The following is a 6372-nucleotide window of genomic DNA, read 5'->3' as shown; positions in this document are numbered from 1 at the left end:
CCACAACAAGTGTGAATCAATGTTGATTCATTAAAATGCAGTCACTCATAAATGCATTTAAAAAAAGAATCAACAACTTAAACACCAAAATCTTAAAACATAAGTCACATCTTCTTATCTTTGCAAATATGCAACGATAGTTTATCAGAAGTATAGTACTGGCAATATTTTAGCATCATGGGTTCACCAGAGGTGGCTAAGACAAACGGAACTGTTTCACTGTTTCACTTTTCTGACTGCGCTTGACCTGCACCAAACTCACTGCAGACACAGAACAGTGATCCTGGCCTGCAGGTTTAACCTCTATGTGCTTAGAGCAGACTCCAGTCTGACTCTTCTCACCAGTATCTACAGTGTATGAACCCAAAGTGTATGAACCCCATAGGTCACAATGGGCTTGACTAACATGCCCAATCTACACGTGACACGCCCTCTTCCCCTAGGGCTCCCTAGAATAGCCGGTGCCACGGATCAGACAAAGAGGGGGATTCTCATGCAAATGAGCTGAATACTGCCTAATGGAGGAGCACCGATTGGCACGGGTGCCTCATTCTACACAGGGTTGCCAAGTACGCACTGAACGCTTCATCACCAGAGCCAAAAGAGCTCTATGGGCGACTACTTCCCGTGTCCTGTGGAAAGGCGGTGCTTTGATCCCCTTCCCCGCCTCTGAACCTAAAAAAGGAAACTGCGACTCCTGATAGGGATCCTTGGTTATTTACACTTCTGGTTGATTTGGGTTTTAGCTTGTGGACAAAGAGAGACTTGGGCTATAAACAAAAGATGTCCGTTAGTCATCAGACTGTCATATATAAGCATATAATTCAGGAACAGAACAGGTCAGTCGGTAGAGTTTTATTTGACTGCAAGCAGGAAAGGGCCCTTCAATTCAAACCAGGTGGCAGCCAGTTTTTCTCTGATCCATTATTTACATGCGACTCCCTCTTTCTCACTGGCTCTGAATTTGCACATGCTCTCCCCCCCCGCACCCCCTCCCAAAACCACCTCCCCCCCACCGCCCCGCCCCACCGCATGCTCTCACTGTCCAAGTATTTAAATAACCGAAGCGAAACGGCTTTAATTTTATCATCACTTACGAGTCTGTTCTGGGGTCTGAAGGATACCCTGGGTGTAAACCCAAACAACAGAGCAGACATTTCAGAGCCAGGCCCTGCAGTAACTCTCCATTACACTGTATTACTCAGGCAATGCTCATTCGGAAAAAATCAGCTCGGTTATAACATTATGAGTTTCCCATAACGTCCACATAAAAGCAATTAAGCCCCAAAATTCTAAATTAAATTATATTCTTATTGATTCAGGCTTAAGGAGTGAAGTTTTTGAATAAACTAAAAAAGGTGTGCAAGAGCAGCCCTCCAGCGCTGAAATTTTTCACAGGGAAACTTTTTTTTTCTGCTGAATTGGAAGTTTGTCAGTCAGAATGTGTGATGGATCAGGCCGGTACTGCGCCATGGAAACAGGAGTCCGAGCGCGGCGGTGACTCTGGGGCCTCGTTATCCGCTCCCCTGCTCCCCCCCCCCCCCCCGCTCGTTTTTAATGAACTCCTCCGCCGAGCCCTCTCCCCACTCGCCCGCCCGCTCTCGTCCGGTCCGGCGGGCCGCCTCCTGAAGAGGGAGACCGGTGTGATGTGGTGTAGAGAGGGAGGGAGAGAGAGAGACTGAATTATTGATGCCCCGGAGAGCGCGGTGTCAGTTTATCCCGCTGCACAGGTGTACCGACGGGAGAGCGCGGTGCGGCGAGACTGCTGATCAACCGCGACCAGCGCGAACCTTCGCCGTCTGCGCTCAGTTTGTCCGGGTCTCCACCCGGGTCTCCACCCGGGCCTCCACCCGGGCCTCCACCCGGGCCTCCACCCGGGCCTCCACTCGGGCCTCCACTCAGGCCTCCACTCGGGTCCCCACTCAAGCAGGTTTCGGATAATTCTTATGCTGCTACGTTGCTGCAGTCTTGAAGAGCCCAGGAGATGGAAAAGCCCACATGAACGCAACCATCCATCCATTATCTATACCCGCTTAATCCTGCTCAGCGGCACGGGAGGTGCTGCAGCCTATCCCAGCATGTATTGTGCGAGAGGCAGGAATACACCCAGGACAGGTCGCCAGTCCATCTTGGTGCACCCATATGAATGCAAACTTGGACACAATTTTAAGTTGAGCACATGGTGTGTCCTTGTGCTGTTATAGAGGGTCACTGGTATCAGTATCAGAGGAAGTTCCATGCTAAAATTCAGTTATTGACAGCATCCTGACCAGATTTTATTGCAGATGTTAAAATGTTGTGCAAGATCTGCATCCTCTTGATACTGTGACTTGATACGTGAGGGGGGGGGGGGGGTCCTAGCCTCTTCTCTTTCCAAAATAGTTTTTCAGTGACTGTTTAAGGGGGTGTGGGTCCTCTTTCTTTGCAGTGCTATGGGAAGAGCATCACACAAGGATAAAATGCTTGTCAATCCGTCCTAGACCTGTACTATATGGTCCAAACGCGCATATTACAGCAGGGCTGCCCAACCCGGTTCCTGGAGGTCTACTGTCCTGTAGGTTCTCACTCCAACCATAACAAAACACACCTCATTCAAGAGATAGAGATCTTGTTCAGCTGCTAATTAGTAGAATGAGGTGCATTTTGTTAGGGTTGGAGTGTGAACCTACAGTACGGCAGATCTACAGGAACAGGGTTGGGCAGCCCTGCTCTAGCTGTTGAATGACCTGTGCTTTGTTAGGGTTGGAGTGTGAACCTACAGGACGGTATATTTCCAGGAACAGGGTTGGGCAGCCCTGCGGTAGAGCCATACACAAGCAGAGACTGAAATGGACACTCATAAATGGCGGTGGTATGAGCTCTCCACTACAATCACGACAGAGTCTCCGCCCATCTTCCACCAAAGACTGAAGACGCACCTGTATAAGCACACCTGAGCTACCTACAGCTGAGTCCTGTACAGACACTCCTACTCTAAACCTAAAACTGTGCCCCCCAACCCAGCCCATTTGCTTCCTGATAATACTACATTCTCTATCTCCATCATAGACCTAATGTGGTATCATTATATTATGTAAGACTACCACTGTCAGTTGTGACCCTGATTACCCAGCACCAGCACAGTTGGTTGTATAAACCCATATGTGCGCACGTAGTTCTGCGTCGTTCTGGATAACAGCTTCTGCTAAGTGCCTAAATGTAAATGTGAATAAATACCATTGCCAACCAGTATGGTTTCACAATCCATGATTTGCTATCATTCCTATAGGAAGGTGACATAATGACCTAGCCCCAGCCTCACAGTAAAAGCACTGCTGGCTTTCGTTAGCCGCGCACACACGGTGTCTGGGATGAGCAGTAATAACGCAGTAAGTGTGAGCGAACAGACAGAGAGCTGCTCCAGCCATTTTCTTTACAAGCAGTAACCGGCCAAAGCATCTGTCTCCCTGACAGTTTAATGGGAGGGATAAAGAGGACGGTTTCTTCACACCGAACCGACAGGTAAAGCCTCTCGAAATTCAAATAGACGCATTTCTGTGATAATTTCCTCCTGTTTGCTCAACACAATGGGCCGGCTTGGTGCCAGCTTAATCAGTCTTACCCTAGTGCTTAATAACGATCCTTACCCAGCCAACAAACACGAGGCAGTAAAGCACGGGTCTGAAATGTGACTGGCTTTCATGTCCGCGTATAGATGGCTTCAATAAATAAAGATTATAACCATCTTTTTCATTACAGCTGCATGGCAGTGAATGTTCACTGATGTGATTCAGAGTTCACTGGTCGTCTGAGGTCACTGGTGGAGGGTTTCCTCAGTGTTCTGAAAATGTTATTTGAATGTTGATAATGCTTTTATAATAATAAAAATAAAAGAATAATAATAGCAAGAATTATTATTATTGATCAATTAATAGTTCAATTAAACTTATGAACCTTTTAAACCATTAGATTTTGCTATTACAAAACACTCTCCATCCACCAGCCAACAACAAAAAACTTGACATGCATGCGTTGTATATGTGCTGTACTGTACTAATGTAAACTGATCGCACAAGACAGACACAATGATTTCTGGAATACTGCGATTCTGTAATGTCTGGACAGAACATGACGAGTCCCACGTACAGTGTGTCCATACTGACAGCAGCCATGTCTGGACCCTAACCGCAGAGGAGTGGAATCAGCCGTCCCGCACAGAGCCTTAGGGCACCCCAGGAGAGCCGATGGGAAGGAAGAGAGACGCGAGAGAGAGCCTCCCCCCCCACCCCCTCCCCCCCGCGCACCACTGGAATGCCCCCCCGCAGAGCCTGGCCTTCGGCGCTGGGGTGTTTATAGGACACTTCTGGCAGGAAGAGGCAGGGCCTGTGGCCAGAATAACAGAATAAGTGAGGAATGCGCTGCAGCGGGGAAACGTCCCGGGCCGGGGGCCGAGGGGTCCTCTCCAGGGCAGATATTTTGAGACACTCAGGATATGTAATCCATAGCGCACAGAAAATTGGGAAAAGAAACACGTTCAGAGGAACAATGTGTTTTTCGCAACAAAAAAGAAAAGGTCAAGAACTTTGAGTGGATGAACTAGCAATTATACGCGGAGATAAAGATCTAATGAATCAAACACAGGATTTTAATTATGGATTACCCATGAATAAAACCAGAGTATTAAACAGACTGATAAACAATGGGGCTGTACCTAAAAACCGTGAAAGTAATTCAGAATCAGTGGCAGTGTGCTGTGTGTTTAACTTAAAAATGAGAGTGAGGGACACTTTTATAATGGGGCTGAGGTTTGCACTCTTGCAAGACAGCTTAATAAGCATAATATAAATTATAATAATATCAATATTTTAATTCATTAATTAAATCAATATTTTCTTACTGGAGTGGAGACACAGTAACACTGGCTTACCCTCACTGGAGACACAGTAACACTGGCTTAACCTCACTGGAGACACAGTAACACTGGCTTACCCTCACTGGAGACACAGTAACACTGGCTTACCCTCACTGGAGACACAGTAACACTGGCTTACCCTCACTGGAGACACAGTAACACTGGCTTACCCTCACTGGAGACACAGTAACACTGGCTTAACCTCACTGGAGACACAGTAACACTGGCTTACCCTCACTGGAGACACAGTAACACTGGCTTAACCTCACTGGAGACACAGTAACACTGGCTTACCCTCACTGGAGACACAGTAACACTGGCTTACCCTCACTGGAGACACAGTAACACTGGCTTACCCTCACTGGAGACACAGTAACACTGGCTTACCCTCACTGGAGACACAGTAACACTGGCTTACCCTCACTGGAGACACAGTAACACTGGCTTACCCTCACTGGAGACACAGTAACACTGGCTTACCCTCACTGGAGACACAGTAACACTGGCTTACCTCACTGGAGACACAGTAACACTGGCTTACCCTCACTGGAAACACAGTAACACTGGCTTACCCTCACTGGAACACAGTAACACTGGCTTACCCTCACTGGAACACAGTAACACTGGCTTACCCTCACTGGAGACACAGTAACACTGGCTTACCCTCACTGGAGACACAGTAACACTGGCTTACCTCACTGAGACACAGTAACACGGCTTACCCTCACTGGAAACACAGTAACACTGGCTTACCCTCACTGGAAACACAGTAACACTGGCTTACCCTCACTGGAAACACAGTAACACTGGCTTACCCTCACTGGAAACACAGTAACACTGGCTTACCCTCACTGGAGACACAGTAACACTGGCTTACCCTCACTGGAGACACAGTAACACTGGCTTAACCTCACTAGAGACACAGTAACACTGGCTTAACCTCACTGGAGACACAGTAACACTGGCTTACCCTCGCTGGAAAAAAAATAAAAAGTACACAGTAAAATATACTGTTTCAGTTGACTCATATGTACTCTATTAGAGCTGAATTACCACTGGGTATTTTGCTGTGTGCACTAAATAGATGAACTGCCTGTTACTATCAACACTCATTCAATTTTCTATGATGGCAAGTATGATCTTTATATGGTTTCAACTTTTCTGGTTTATCTCCGATTTAAAATAAACCGCTGAAATTTTTCACACCTCTTCTGTCAGTCAACAGACAGAAAATTAATTTTACTGAGCCAGTTACAAAATTGAGTTGAGTTCAGAAAGTAATGTAATGTGTACATTGTGACTTCCAGGTTAAAGCTGCAGTAACATTTCTCTGATGTTCATCCTCAGCAGTGATCCGTTGAGTGGTGTGCACGAAGCAGCAAATCCACACATGGCCCACAGGTGCACATTCTGCGAAAGACTCCCACAACAGGGGTCAAATGAGAGGCTTAGTTCAATTCTTATATTTTGTTTTTATCAGA

Source organism: Anguilla rostrata, chromosome 15, assembly GCF_018555375.3.
Source record: "Anguilla rostrata isolate EN2019 chromosome 15, ASM1855537v3, whole genome shotgun sequence".
Lineage (NCBI taxonomy): Eukaryota > Metazoa > Chordata > Actinopteri > Anguilliformes > Anguillidae > Anguilla > Anguilla rostrata.
The sequence above is the reverse complement of the archived record's forward strand: the minus strand, read 5'-3'. Positions refer to the sequence as shown.